Here is a 16366-nt window from a genome sequence, read left to right on the forward strand (position 1 = left end):
AATGATTCAAATGCCAGCTTACTGTGTCACCTAAACTCTGAATCCTCACTGTAAAATGATCATAATACCTAATTTGCTGAGGGGTGGATGAAATCAGTTAACATAAGTAAAATTCATATGCAGTATATAGTACGTAGAAGGTGATCAGTAAATGATAGATGAGAAAGGCAGTAAGAGGCCAGACCCTGCCATGGAGCCCCTCTCTCTCTAGTAAGAAAAACAAACATGGAAAGCATATAATTACATTGTGATCTTTACAAAGGCTACCAGAAGTGTGCACAAAGTAGGGGATCCAAAACATAAAGTATAGCATTCAAAGTATAGTACAGGTCAAACATACTCAATCCAAAAATCCAAAATCTTGTAAGTGCCAAACTCCAAAACTTTTTGAGCATCAACATGATGCCACAAGTGGAAATTTTTATACTACAAAACTTTGTTCCATGCACAAAATTATTTAAAATATTGTATAAAACTACCTTAAACTATGTGCATAAGGTATATATGAAACATAAATACATTTCATGCTTAGACTTGGGCTTCATCCCCAAGATATCTCATTACATACAAGCAGATTTTTCAAAATCAACAAAAAAATCTGAAATTTAAAACACTTCTGGTCCCAAGCATTTTAGACAACAGATAATCAGCCTGTGACCCACTGAAGTTTCAATGCAGGTTTCACTAAGAACAAAAATTAAACCTGAATGCTGAAAACTGAGTAGCCAGGTAAGCAGGCAAGAGGACACCTGTGTGAGGGCTGAGTGAGCGCACAAGCTGCACTGTGTGAGCATGGAGTGGTGAGGATTCCGAAGCGGTTATGAGAGACTCTGGGGTGACAGAAGTAAACTCAGCAATGGACTGGACACGGGGCTGAGGGCAGAGGAAGAAGTCAAAGCTTCCCAAAAATGGGCTTGGTGGTGAGATGCTCCAAATTAATCTAGCAGGGAACAATGGAGAATTGTCCACTAAGGGCAGAGGTGAAAAAGCATGTTGACTAGATCCAAAAATCCAAACCAATGGAGAAATTTAGGTGTTTTAACTTCTGAAGTGATGAGTTGGGTGGTCACTTGGCTAACTGGCCTGGTGGCCTCCTGTTGTAGGAGACGCAACTTGCATAATTCGAACAGCTTTATAAATTACTGTTGAATCTCTCATCAGATATACCTCTGAGCTCCCCTGCCACCATCCCAGTCTCCTAGGGCAGAGAAGCTGAGCCTGTCCCAGCACCCGGAAGGAAGCTCCCCCACCACCATCCCAAGCTCCTAGGGCAGAGAAGGTGAGCCGCGTGCACACCAGAAACACACCCCCACCCTTGTGGAAATGAGAAGACATGTAAACAAGCCTCAAAAACAGACTTCTGGATCACCTACAGCAACCCCAAAGGGAAATGAGGTGGAACAATCTGATACTCAACCACCTGGACTCTCTGAACTGGCAACAAAAGAGAATCTGGGAAAAATGAAATCAGAAATAATTACTCAGATAACAGCAAAGATTTTGCTCATGGTGCAAGACATGATTAATAAATCTAGAGAGGACACAGATGAAAAATAGAGGATCTGAGAAACATGATGGAATCCCAACATAGGAAACAAATGGAATCCATAAAACAGATGCAAACAGATTTCCAGGAGATTAAAAACTCCATCAAAAGTCTGTGCAGCAGAATGAACCAATGTGAGGATAGAATTTCAGAATCACATATAGAAGAAAAGATTGCAATTAGTGAGGAGGAAAAGAAAAATTCCTTTAAAATTGTAAAGAACATGAAACATCAATCCAGCAGCTGCTAGACGATGCAAAGAAGAATAACATAAGACTGATAGGAGTCAATGAAGAAAGAGGAGAGAGTGAAGGTGACATAATAAAAACTCTTCACAGAGGTGATGGCAGAAAACTTCCCAAGGAGGGGAAAAGAACTTGACGTACAGATAAGTGAGGTATATAGGACTCCAGCTAGCCTTGATCGAACAAAATCTACACATAGGCATATAATAGTTAGGATTCCAGAAATCCAACAGAAGAACAAAATTCTACAAGCAGTGAGAAAAAAGAAACAAATCACATACAAAGGAAAGCCCATCAGAATCACAGCAGACTTCTCAAGGCAAAAGGCAAGAAGAGCTTGGAGTGTTGTATTTCAAGCCCTAAAGGAAAACAGCCTCCAACCCAGATTGATGCACCCTGCAAAACTATCTTTCAAAATTGATGGAGAAATAAGATACTTTCATGAGAAAGAGCACCTCAGGAACTTCATGAATATCAAACCTGCACTCCAAAAACTTTTAGACAATACCCTAGGAAAAGACAATGAGGATCACAACCCCAGGAAACCCAGCAGAATGAATCCATTGGGCATGACAAATTAAATGCAAAGGGGGAGAATCCAACAAAAAGAAAAAGTCATGACAAGGCTTTTAAAACTTTTGACTTCATCTCCCTAATGAGTGTAAAATTCAATCTTATTATTGTACTGATTAGTATTTTTCTGATTCTAGAGTTGCACACCATTCCTTGTGCTATACTTGCTATTTATCATCTTCTTATGTCTACATTTTAATTGGGTTGTCTATTAATGAGCTCTAAGAATTCTTTATATATTCTGGTCATAGGTTATATGCATTGGAAATACGGTCTGTTTAAGGACTACTTTTCATTTTAATGATGTCATTTAAAGTTCTAAATTTTGATGGAATCTCATTTATCAATTTTTTTCTTTTATACATCATGTCTTTTGTATCCTAGGTAGTTCTTGCCTAACCTGAATTCATAAACATTTTCCCTTATAATTTCTTCTAAAAGTTTTATACTTTTAGGCTTTAATATTTAGGTTCATACATCCTTTCAAGTTATTTTCATGTGTGGAAATAAAGGGTTGAGGTTAATTTTTTATATATGGATACCAGGTGTTCTAGCGCTGTTTGCTGAAAACACTATCTCTTCCTCAGCTCTTGAATTGAGTTTATAGTCTATAAAATGCTAATGTTAAATAATCTTTCAAAACTCAGTGGACCATATATGTGTGGTTCTATTTCTAGATTCTCTGTTTTATTCCAATGATCTATATGTCTTTCCTTACACCAACACTGTCTTGATTACTGTAGCTTTAGAAGCAGTCTTAAAATTGGGTGCTAAATGTCTTCCAACACTGTTTTTTTTGTTTTTGTTTTTGGCTTTTCTGGGTCCTTTGTACTCCTACATAACTTTTAAATTTCAATATCCAGTTCTGCATTTATAGCAAGTATACACAGACCTGAATTTTTATATATACCTTGTGTTTTCTAATCCTGCTAAATTCAAGTACAAGTTCTAGGGGCTCCTAGAGATTTCTTAGTATTTTCTCTGTAGATGATCATTTCATCTACATATAAAGATTTTGCTTCTGCTGTGCACATCCTATCCTAGTTGTGTCATTTTATTGCCAGACTATTTTGGTGGGGACTAGGTTTCAAAGTTTAATGGACAGATAAAGAGTAAGCATATCTTGCCCTTGTTTCCCACCTTAAGGAGAAAGCATTGTATCTTCTCCATTCATACAAGGCGTTCTCGCTGGAAGTATGGAGTACATGTCTTTAATTTGTTGAGAAGTTTCTGTTCTACTTCTAGTCTCCTGATAGCTTTTACCATGAACAGCTGTAGAATTTGGTCCAATACTTTTTCTCCAACTAGTGACAGGATCATATGGATCCTTTCCTCTGTTAAAATGATGACTTTTGGGGGTGGATCTTCCAATGCTGAACCAACACTGCCATCCCTATAACAAAACCACTTTCTACATCCTGCCAGATCTGACTTCTAATAGTTTGTTTTGTTAAATAAATTTGTATCTATGTTCATATTTTTTTCTTCTATTATCTTTATCCAATTTTAGGATTAGCACAATGTTGAGTTTCTAGAATGTTCCTTCTTTTTTCTGCTTTAATTGTTTGATATAATTTTTCAGTTAAAATGTATATGAGCCTGCTGTTGTCATATAGGTAGGTTTTCAAGCTAGAAATATACTTTCTTTAATAGATGCTATTCAAATTTTATATTTCCTCCAGAGTTAGTTTCATTAATTTGTCTTCTAAGTTACTTCTTATAAGTTGTCAAATTTATTTCAAAACAGATTTTTGTAATATGCTTTCTATATCCTTTTAAATTCTGTAAACTCTGTGGTGATGTCTCCTAGATCTTGATATTGTGATTTTAAAAAATGTATAATTGATATTGTGTAACAGGAAGAAAAGGTCTAAAGGAGCAGGGGAAGTGGGAGGGGTAGGGGAAAGGAAAAAAGGGAAAAGAAAAACATGAGAAAAGGAAAAAAATGGAAACAAAGTCTTTGCAAATAGGGAAGGTTGGAGGGGGTGAAGGGAGGGCAAGGGAAGGGGAAAAAAATAAGAACTAAGATACTCATGTAAAGGTACAAGATCCCAATGATGTATGTAACTGTATTTTATACTGAAAATGTACTAATAAACTTGATGGGAAAAAAAAAAGATATTCCTCTGGCAATCCTGTAAAGTAAATGAGCACATTTGTCATCAGCATGGAATAATGAATAACTTTTACCTCAAACTAATAAAGATCTGTTCATTAGTTTAACCAAGTTAACTGATTGTGTTGGTGTTAAAAATCCAGGGACTGTGTTATTTTGCAAAATAAATAAATAAATATGTTTTAAAAGGCCTGAAGTTAGTAACTCAAATTGTTTACCAGTGATAAAGTGTATATAGATCTAAGTTACTTTTACAGGTAGTTTTTCTTTTATCAGTCACACTTATGCTTTCACTGGGAGATACATACATGTATATGGTAAAACATTTTAAATATGAAAGGTTACAATGGAAAGGAAATAACAACTGTCCCTATACATTCCCATTTACCCTCTCTGAGGTAACTGCCAGTTTCTTGAATATGTTTACTCAGAAAGGTAGTTGCTTATAAAAAAAAAAAAAAAAAACTACATTAGTATAGATACAGCCAGAGTTTTGTTGCTTTCTTTTTCGCCATTTTACCATTATAAAAAATTGCATTGAATATTCTGGGACGTCGGTCACATGACTCAAGACCAAAGGACTTACTGCCTTGAAGAGATAGTAACAGGTTGAACTCTAATTTCCCTTATTTCTGTCATTTTTGGACTGAGCACAAAAGGGAGGAATCTTTCACATTCTGAGGAGCCCCATTCTCTCTTTTGTTCTCCCCACTGGGTCAAAAATTACTCTATTTGTAAATAAAGTCCAAGAAATGGAATTATAAAGAAACAGGATATGTGCATTTTTACTTTCTATAATTATTGCCAAATTGTTCTCTGGTTAACAATCCCATCAGCAATTTATTGAAGTGTCTAATTTCTCCCACTCTTACCAATGCAATATGTTTCAAGCATTCCTATCTTTTCCAGTCTAATAGGTAAAAATGGTATCTTATGAGTGAGATTCCTCACTTTTTTATATACTTAGGCATAGTATATATTTCCTTTTCCATTAAATTGTGTATCCTTATTGTTAATATTTTTCTTACTGTAAATTTAGATTTTAATACACTTATGTGCTAGGCACTGTCCCAAGAATGTTACATAAATTATTTTTGTTCTCTTAATAACACTACTATGGAAACTCATATCCCATTTTCTTAAATGAAGAAATGGAAGGTCAGAGAGATTTAGTAATTAGCTCAAGGTCATACAGCTACAAAGTGGCAAAGCTTGTATTTGAACACCAGCCGCATGGCTTCAGACTCAAAAGTTAATTAGCCCTTATAAAAATACTGCTTCTTAACATAATACCCCTCCTCCTTATCTCATGTTTTCATGTACTGTGTGGCCCTGGATGAAGAAAGAAACAAATGAAAATTTGGCCCAGTGGGGAGAACAGAAGAGAGACAATGGGGATGCTCAGAATGAGAAAGCTGCCCCAACCTGTCATCAAACAAAATAGGACAGAAATTGGGAAACTTAGTTTAGAAAAGGTCAACCCGCCACCATCTCTCCAAGCCAATGACTTAGGTCCTAAGTAGCTTATATGTCTTGGAACTCTTTAGAGAATACTGATCTAACCACCAGTTTATAGTAACTTCAAGAGAAAGGGAGCATTTTAAGCCACACCACAGATATTCAAATAGCAAAATCTGGACTACAGGAAATTATAGGGAAAAAATGTCCTTATTTCTCCAACAAATACTTTTTTTTTTCAAAAAAATACAGGTAAACCAGGCATGGTGGCACACACCTATAATCTCAGCCCTTGGGAGGCTGAGGCAGGAGGATTAACTTGAGTTTGAACCCACTCTGTGCTACATAGTGAATTCAAGACCAGCCTGAACTACCGAGTGAGACCTTATTTTGAAAAAAAAAATTAAAGGTACTGGTAAATTTATTAAATTAAAGCATATTTGGGAGAGTTTGCAATTAAATCGGTGTAAAAAACCTGTTTGAATCCTGATTCAAATAACCTGACTTTGAATATATAAGGCAATCCGAAAAAATGTGAACAATAATTATATATTTGATGATATTGATGAATTATGGTTAGTTGCTTAAGTATAATAACACTATTGTGGTTTTATTTTTAAATCAATCTTTATTTCTTAGAGATAATCCTGAAATGATCATAGATAAAACAATATATTAGGAATTGTCTTACAAAAAATCCAATTTGGGACAAAGAAAGTAGATGAGAATATTTATCAAACTATATTGGGAATAATAATTATTAAAGCAGAAGGATGTGTCCCTGGGTGCTCATCATTCAATTCTACCTTTTGTTTTTTGTTTTGTTTTGTTTTTTGTGGTACTGGGGATTGAACTCAGGACTTTGCACTTGGCGAGCAGGTGCACTGCCACTGAGTTACATCCCAGCTCTCAATTCTACCTTTTGGTAGAATTCTACCTTTTGGAAGGTATTTGAAATTTTTCACAGTAAATGCTTCAAGGTAGAAAACCATTAACTGCAACCTTGCCTTGCACCACATAAAATAGTAATTTAATCTATACCGCAGACTAGTGAAAACTAAAACTGTGAAGTTCCTTCGTGATCTTGGACCAGGCAAAATTTTTTAGTTATGATTCCCAAGGCACTACCTAGAAAAGAAAAAATTGATCAATAGGACTCAGTATAGATGTAAAACATCTGCTTTTCAAAAACGTCATTGGGCCGGGGATTTAGCCCAGTGGTTCCATCGCCTGCCTCGCAAGCTCAACGACCCGAGTTCGATCCCTGGTACCAAAAAAAAAAAAAAAGTACCAAAAACATCATTAAGGCATAATTTGGGTGAAAATATTTGCAACATTTATATATGACAATGGACTTGTACCAATAACACATAAAGAACTACAAATCAATAATGTAAGGGCAAAATCAAGAAGAAAGACAATCAAGGAGAAAGGAAAAAACAGGTAAAGACTTAAATAAGCACTTAACAAAAGAAAATATCCGATTTTATAAAGTATATGAAAATGTGCTAAGTATCATTAGTCATCAGAAAACGCAAAATAAAACCAAAATGAGATATCATTATACACTTACAAGAATGGCTAAAATTAAAAAGCTTGATGATATAAAGTAAGCAAAGAGTTGGAGTAATTGGAACTCTCACACATTGCTAATGAAATTCTATAATGCTAAAACCATTTTGGAAGTTGATCTAGCAAATTATTATAAAGATAAACACTTATTGTAAGCAATTCTATACCTAGGTATGTTTCTAAAAAAAAAGACCCACAAAATTTGTGTATAATGATATTTATAGGAACTTGACCCATAAAAGCCCAAACTTGAAATAACTAAAATGACTATCTATGGAAAAATGGACAAAAAAATTGGATTGGGTTTATACATTGAAATAAATCTTTTCAATAATATAAATATATGAACTATTGACATGCAACAACACAGATGGACCTCAAAAATGTTATGTTGATCAAAATAAATGAAAAACAAAAGTTCATTCTAATTTCATTTATCCAAAAGTCAATAAATATACAAAACAAATCTACAGCAATAGAAGTCAATATAGTGATTATTTCTGGAGGAAGCTTGGTATCAACCAGAAAGAGATGAGAGGAAACCTCTGGGGTCATGGACATGTTCTAATCCTTTTCTGGGTGCTAGTCACATGGGTCTATATCTACTCTAGTCACTTAAGATTTGTGCCTTTTAGTAGATACAATTTACACCTTGGTAAAGCAGTATTTTGAAACATAAGGGATAAAAACACAGAGACATCAATTACTGATGGTATGACAGAGTAGGCACTTTTTAAAAATCTAGATAGATAATTTACAATAATGATACATTTCAGTGCACTCATGTCAGAAAGAATATGATAAAATTGTAGGGAAGACTGAATTGTTGTATAGAAGTGGATGGAACGTATAGGATGAAAGCAGTAATCTGAGGGTTCGAAGAGTTTGAGGGGAAACTAGATGTGAAGACACATGGCAGCAACCCAGAGATCTTTCTAGCAAGAAATCCATGAAGCAAGGAATGGTCAGTGGGTGTTTAGATCAGTGATCGCTGTATTGTTGCATGTATTGTTTTATGCCATAATCCCTTTTGCTATGCCAAACCTTTACTAATAATATGCTAGACACAAATTTTCTTAATGATGCTTTAGGGAAAGTTAAGAAAAAAGAGTAGCCAGGCATACTGATACTGGCACATGCCTATGATCTCAGCACTCTAGGAGTTTGAAGCAGAAGGATAGAAAGTCAAGCCCAGCCCAGGCAACTTATCAAGGCTGTTACAAAATTTTAAAAGGGTGTAAGCATAGCTCAAGTGTGAAGGTCCTGGGTCCAATCCGCAGTACCATAAAGGAAAGGGGGGCCGGGTAGAAGGGAAGGAGGGAGGAAGGAAGAAAAGGACAGGGAAAGGGAGAGGGAGAGGGAGAAAGAGAGAAGGAGGGAAGAAGGGAAGGAGGGAGGGGGAGAGAGAGAGAGAGAGAACTCAAGATGATCCCAGTAAGAAGAAAGGTTAGAAACCATCAAGTCCTATGATAGTAGAGAAATAAGAAAACAATACCCACCCCCACCAACACATCCGTAATTATTGTCTGAATACTAAAAAGGTATGATATTGTTGTCAGCCATTCACATTTTTTTGTTTCTGAGAAATTAGCTGCTTAAATTTGATGAAGTAACTAAAACCAAAAATATATATCCAATTAAATGGAAATATTGAAGAGATTTCCATTATAATCAAGAAAAAAAGGTTGCCTGCTGTCACCACTATAACTCAGCAAGGCTTTGGGTTAATGCACAGAAGCAAGAGAAACACAAAAATTTGTATAATATTTTAAAGAGACACAATGCTATCATTATTTATAAATGATATGGTTTTATACTTAGAAAATCCAAGTGACTTTTTAAAATATATTATTAGGATTTGTCAAGACAGTGGAACACATGGTACGATTCTAGTTAATGATATACACTATGTTCAAGAAATTGTTTTAGCAACACTGAGATTTCACCTCATCCCAGAAAGAATGGCTGCTATCAAGAAATCAACAAATAACAAATGCTGGCAGGGTTGTGGGGAGAAAAGAACCCTTCACCATTGTTGGTGGGAGTGCAGATTGGTGCAACCACTGTGGAAATCAGTGTGGAGATACCTCAAAGAACTAGGACTAGAGGTCCCATTTGACCCAGCTATTCCCCTGCTGGGGATCTTCCCAAAAGAATTAAAAGAATCATACCACAGTGATATATGTGCACCCATGTTCATACCAGCACAGTTTGTAATAGCTAAAGCTTGGAAGCAGCCCAAGTGCCCATCAACTGGAAACTGGATAAAGAAAATGTGGTTTTTTTATAAAATGGAGTACTACTCACCCATAAAGAACAAAAAACTACAGTCATTTATAGCTAAATGGATGCATATCGAGGCCATACTCATAAGTGAAATAAATAGGACACACATGTGCAAATACCGAATAGTTTCTCTAGTGTGAGAAACTGATAGTGTGAACAAGGATTTAAATGATTAAAATGAAAAATTGATAATTTGAAATAGGAAAAAAGGTCCAAAGACAAAGGAGTGAAGGGAGGGGAAGGGGAAAGGAAAAGAGGGAAAGGAAAAACTATGAGAAAAGAAAAAAATCAATGTAAATAGGGAGGGGCAGAGGGGGTGAAGGGCACACAGGTAATGGGGAAAAAAATAAGAACCAAGACATATCATGTACAGGTACAAACACGCAATGATAAATGTAAATGGATTGTACACCTAAAATGTACCAATAAAAGAACTAAAAAAAAAAAAAAAAGAAAGAAATTGTTTTAGAAGCTGAGTATACAGACATGAACAAAACAGAAATATATCCTTGTCATCATAGAGCTTTCACTCAGCTAGTAGTGGGAAATAAAATAAATAAGGAAAAAATATCAATTATTACTTGATAAGGCCTAAAAGGAAAAAATATATGAAAAAAAGTGTTAGTGGAGAAGGTAGCAAGATCTGCTTTGAAGAGAGAGTTGCCAGGATCCTCTCAGACAAGTTGGTGAATGAGAAGGAAAGAATTCAAGGATGACTTCAAGGCTTCTGCCTGGCCATCAAAAGAACAGAATTGTCACTTATCAATAAGGGAAAAATGAAGGTGGAGCAGGTTTGGAGAAACAGATCCAGAGGCCCAATCTGGAGACCCTGAATTTAACACGTCTCAGGTAGACAGTTTGACATGTCTGCCTGGAATTCAGGGAAGAGGTTGAGGCTGGGGTTATAAATTAGGAAGTCATCACTACCTAGATGATATTAAGGCCAGGAGAGCCATGGACAATACAGGGAGTGAGTAAAGCCTAAAAAGAGTAGTACAAGGACTGAGTCCTGGAACACATCAGGATTGAGAGATCTTCAGTAAAGGAAAGGGAGGCATATGAGACAAAAATCATTCACTTCTCTCCTAAATAGAAGAACATTCTCACATCTGTTAAATACTTCAGAAAAAAAATTTAACAAGAAATGTATAAAGTCTATATAAGAGGGGCTGGGGATTTAGCTCAGTGGTTCAGGTGCCTGCCTCGCAAGCGCAAGGTCCCGAGTTCGATCCCCGGTACCAAAAAAAAAAAGTCTATATAAGGAAAACCACAAAGTCTCTTGGAAAAATGTAAAACACAGTCTAAACAAGTATAAAAGCTTACCAAGTCCCTGAATAGGAAAATTTCATTCACAATATAACAATTTCCATGCTTTCCAATGCAGTTTCAACCCAAATAGTTTGTCTCCAAGAATGATTTTACTGTTAATGTTGAAAAGTGGAAACTGCCCAAAAAACTTTTTGTAAGTAAGAATAGTAAGAGGAATCTGCTTTACAGATATTAAAATGTACTACAGTATGTCCCTCTTCCTTTTCTCCTTTCCTTCCCTTGTCTTCCCTAACAATTCCATGGAGCTAAAGCAAGTCCTTCCATGGGTGGAGGGTCATGGTGACAAGGTGGATACTGGAACCCACACAGGGGAGTGTGCAAAGCAGGCAGGCCAGCATAAGAAATCTAAGTCCCCCGGGGGGGGGGGGGGAATCATGTGCACATGGGAGTGGCCTGGCAGGAAGTGTTGGAGTGAGACAGGGTGAGGAGGACATCCTGACAGAGGAAAGGCCTCGCTTGGAGCATAGGATGGACAGAGTCCCAGCAGGGTGAGAAGAGCTTCCCACATGGGCCCCATGAGCATCAGAGCTCAGTAAGGGTGATAAGGGCCTGCCTGGCTGCAGAGGAAGTCTGCTTGGTTCAGAGGGTTGAAATCTAAGAAAAGTGAAGAGGGCATCCAGCAAGCTGCCACGGGGTGTTGAAGAGTGATCAGACTGAGAAGAGTGTCCATGCAGTGGAGGGAAAAGGGGATCAGCCCTGCATGAGGTGTCAGATCCCTGACTTGCTGAGAAGAGGCTCCCTTGGAAGAGGGGATGCTATGGTCTGAATATTTGTGCCCCCCTCAAATTCACATGTTGAAATCCTAGTCCCCAGGGACAGTATTAAGAGGTGGAATCTTTGGGAGGTTATAAGGGCAGAGCTTAGTGCCACAGCATCTATAACACAGTGTTATAAACTGTTTCTGTATACTGGTAAGAAAAAATACAAATAAAAATGGACAAAAGTGATGAACAGAAGAAGAATGCAGTTGGCCAATATACATGAAAAGCTTTCTCAGTTTCACTAGTGGTCAAGAAAATACAAATTAAGGTAATAATTAGATGCTATCAGATTAGCCAAAATTACAAAAAGCAATAAAATCCAGAGGTGGTAAAGAGATGAAAACATAGCCTCCTTCTATGTGTCATTTGTGTAGATGAATTGCTGTCAACTTTTGAAAATAGTCTTGGGATATAAAAAAGTGACATATTAATATGCCACAAAAATGCTAATGTTGAAAGATTATTATGTTTAAAAAGAAAAAATATTTTAAAGATCATAATGTGAAGAATTCAGTTAAAACATGAGTCACAGAGACATGATGTTTGGCAGCCTTTTTCAATAAGTGTCCCTTGAGAAAACTAAACCCTTCAGAAAATATTCCTAATGAGCCAAGTGTGGCAGCACCCACTTGTAAATCTCAGCACTCCAAGAGGCTGAAGCAGGTAGATTGTGAGTTCAAACCCAGCCTGGGCTACTTATTGAGATCCTATCTTTAAAAATAAGTGTTAGGGATGTAGCTCAGTATGAAGGCTTGGGGTTTAATCCAGTAGTGAAGAAGAGAGGAAGGGAAGGAGGGAGGGAAGGAGGAAAGGAGGAAATCAATGAGGGAGGAAGATGGGGAGGGAGAGAAGGAACCAAGGGGGCGTTGAACAGTGGTACACATTACATTACTAGACATAATAAAGAGACATTTATCCATTATGAACCATAGATACTTTACACCATTGTGGTATAATTCTTTCATGGAATCCAGAGAAAGGACATGAACAGATAGATAAATGAAGAAAAATGTGTAAGAAGGAAATGTGGGTTTATAGCTTAGGACCTGAGGAGCCAGGAGTTCTATTTAAGGGAGAAACACACATATGCCCACCACCACTTCTTAGTCTAAAAAGCCCTGTCACATTTAGAGCACTGTTTCTTGTCTTTTTTGCCCAATCTACCTGATGACCCACCAGCAAACTAACTCCTCATGTCCTAAAGTCCAGTGCTAATTGTTCACTTCCCTACACCCTCGGTTGATTGGGCTGAGCCAGGAGATGACAGGATCCCAGTGTTTTGCAATCATGTCCCATTGCCAGTGTCTATGTCGATGTATCTCTGCAACCTCATACCCAAACATAGCACCTTCCACAGAGCAGGTGTTCCATGCATATTGAGCAAACAACTAAGAATGGATTTATCATGACTAAATCATTCAGGGATTCTAAAAGCAATCAAGTGACTTAGGACTTGTGTTGTAATATGATTACCCTGGCTGCAGCATGCAGAATCTTCTAGAGCAAGATTTCTCAACTTCAGCACTATTGCTATTTGGACAGGACAGTTCGTTGTTGTGGGGGATGTACTGTCTCTTATAGGATGTTCAGAAGTATCTCTCACCTCTACTCACTAAATGCCAAGTAGCAACCCCTCTCCCCCACTATAACAGCCAAACACATCCCCAGGCATTGCCAACATCCTCTATTTCACCAAAATTGTCCCTGGTTGAAAATCACCGTCCTGAAGAAAAAAAAGATGAAAGACCAAGCAGGAGGCCATTCACCAGAAAATGTTATAAGAGAAGGAAGAAAGTGCCCTCACATTGATTGAAAATGTCTCCTATGTACTGGGCCCTTTGCATATGTTGTTATTTTAAAGAAGGATATGAAATAAGTCCCATTCTTGAATGGAATTAATACGAGAAAATGAGAAAAAGGAAACAAAGTCTTTGTAAATAGGGAGGGATGGAGGAGTGGAAGGGAGGGCAGGGGAAGGGGGAAAAAATAAGAACCAAGAGAGTATGTAAAGGTGCAAATCTCCAATGATGAATGTTATTATATTGTACACAAAAAATGTACCAATAAAAGGATATACAAAAAAAATAAGTCCCATTCTCATTCTACTGTGTCTCTGAAAGCCTATCAGGGTTATCTGAGGTCAAGCTCTCAAATGATTAAACCCTGAACCAACACCATCACTTTTCACGGCCCCATCTGAGGCAATAAAGTCTAATTCCCATGCCATGTCAAAAATGAGTGTTTGATTTTGCTCTATAGATAGAATTTAAGTTATTCTCAGGAGTCCTCAAAAATCACTCCAAAGGGGAGCAGGGCGGAGGTTCTTGAGCACAAACTGGTCAGACTCCAGGACCTGTATGTCTGCTTCTTTGCCCAAGTCCTTGGCCATCCTGGGGATTCTCTCTCCAGGACCCAACCAATGGCTTGGACTGAGAGCTGAATGCTGGAGCTGGTCGGTTTTCCTGGCGGCTTCCAGCTCACAGGGTCCTGCAGGTGCCCCTGCATTCATTCAGCAGTCTGGGGACTTGGTTTGTGCTTCTCTGCTCCCACCAACGCCCACTGGTTGCTGCCTGTATTAATAACATGAGCAGCAGGAGGCTTTACATCAGAATGGGGGCTGTCTGGATAATTATCCAGTGGTCTATGACCAGTCAGTAAATTACTCCGTGACCTGGGAATTCAGCAGGTTACCACCATCACTCAAGCCCACTCACTTTATTGCTCTCCCCTCCTGCTGCACTGATATTTATTTGTCAAGTTTACATTGAAAGCATTGATTTCATGCCTTTTTGTTTTCTGTCTAAGAGGTGAGAAGTAGCCCCTTTGGGATGGCTGTGGTGACATGGGGAGGAGAGATATTGGAGTCTTTGTTTCATGCAATCATTTAATGCACCCCTGCATGTCAGCGTTTGTTCTCCATGGCACTCCCAAACATACTTCAATCTTTTTTTGTCACTTGTGATGCTCTCTAGTAAACTGCCTGTACATGTAACCTTGCATACTGGGAAAGAAAGGGCGAAGAAAAACTCTCACATCACTTCCAACTCACCCACTACACTCACTCAAGTTAATTTTCCCGAACTCAGTGGTCTCTATCTTTGGGGCATTTCCACAAACTGTTCCCTTTACCAAGAGTAATCTTTGCTTTCCTCTTTACCACACTCTTCCCTTAGATGTCACTCTCTCCAGGAAACTTTACCTAACCCAATCAGAAGGTAGCCAGCATCCCATCCCTCCTTACATCGTACACCATGCTATATATTTGTTTGCTGCCATTACCTGTTTGGTTCAATTACCTGGGTGTTTGGGCGGGGGGGGGGGGGTGCCTATGCTTCAGATTGTGAGCTTGGTGAGAATAAAAACCAACCTATATTCTTATCAGGCCCTATTTAAAGTAGCCAAGGAAAATAATAGACACAGGAAGATATTTTTGAACTCCACCTTCCAGGCAAAACTGATGCCTAGCTTTAGCTGAGCCAAGACACCAACTTACATACCAAGCATCATTCACCAAAGAGAATGCCACCAGGATTCCCAATGGGGAGCTACATCTTCAACAAAGGACTTCATTCCCATAAACTGAAATTATAAACTGCATCTCTCTCTCTTTTCAACTTACCAATCTCTATACATTTATCTGAAGATAATCTTGTAATTCTCATTCGAAGTTCATTTCAACTCCATAATTTATCCAAAAAGCACAAATATTCCTGATTTTCTGGTTAAATTGCTTTATAACCTTCATTATGACATTTACATGCATTTGGCTTTGATCTCCTTTGGCACAGCATGAGTTCATGATCTCCAAGGTGCCTTGTTTTCAAGGTTTCTGATTCTGAAGTTTGGAATATATTTTATAATTCTCCTCCATAAAGGTAGGAAAAGTTTCTATTTTGCTGTAAACCCATTTTGGACAAACAAAATATAAATAATTAATTAAAATGAATAATTTACCTACTGTTTTCCCAAAAAGTGCAGTGAGTGAGATCATAGCCTGGCCTCTGCTTCCTTTCTGACTAGTTCACTCTACTAATAATAACAATCTGCTTCTGGTGCCTCTGTGCATGATTCTTTTCTGAACAAGGTGTTTTTTACCTGGGCTGCTCTCACAGCTTGGAGTGCCCTTTCTCTTCTGTACACTTGGTACACTTCCATTCTGTGTTGGAACCCACCTACGGTCACCTCCTCTAGAAAATCTTTCTTAACTTGATATGCATCACACACAATAGGCAAGAGTTTAGACCATGAAACCAAACAGGCCTAGCATTCTTTTGGTCCGCTGTTTAAGAGCTGTGACACTGTAGCAAAGTGATTTACTGTACTTGATCTGACAGAGCCTTGGCTTCCTCATCTGTGAAATGAGAGGATATTAGTTTCTGCCTCCCTGGACTGTGGGTATTGAAAAAAGTGACTCAAAAAAAAAGCATTTGACTCAGCTGATAAGCACTGCATAAGATTTAGATATTATTATTAATGATCC

The sequence above is a fragment of the Heterocephalus glaber genome, unplaced genomic scaffold (genome assembly GCF_053883595.1).
Source record: "Heterocephalus glaber isolate CG9 unplaced genomic scaffold, H.glaber_assembly_v1.0 deba00001429, whole genome shotgun sequence".
Classification (NCBI taxonomy): domain Eukaryota; kingdom Metazoa; phylum Chordata; class Mammalia; order Rodentia; family Bathyergidae; genus Heterocephalus; species Heterocephalus glaber.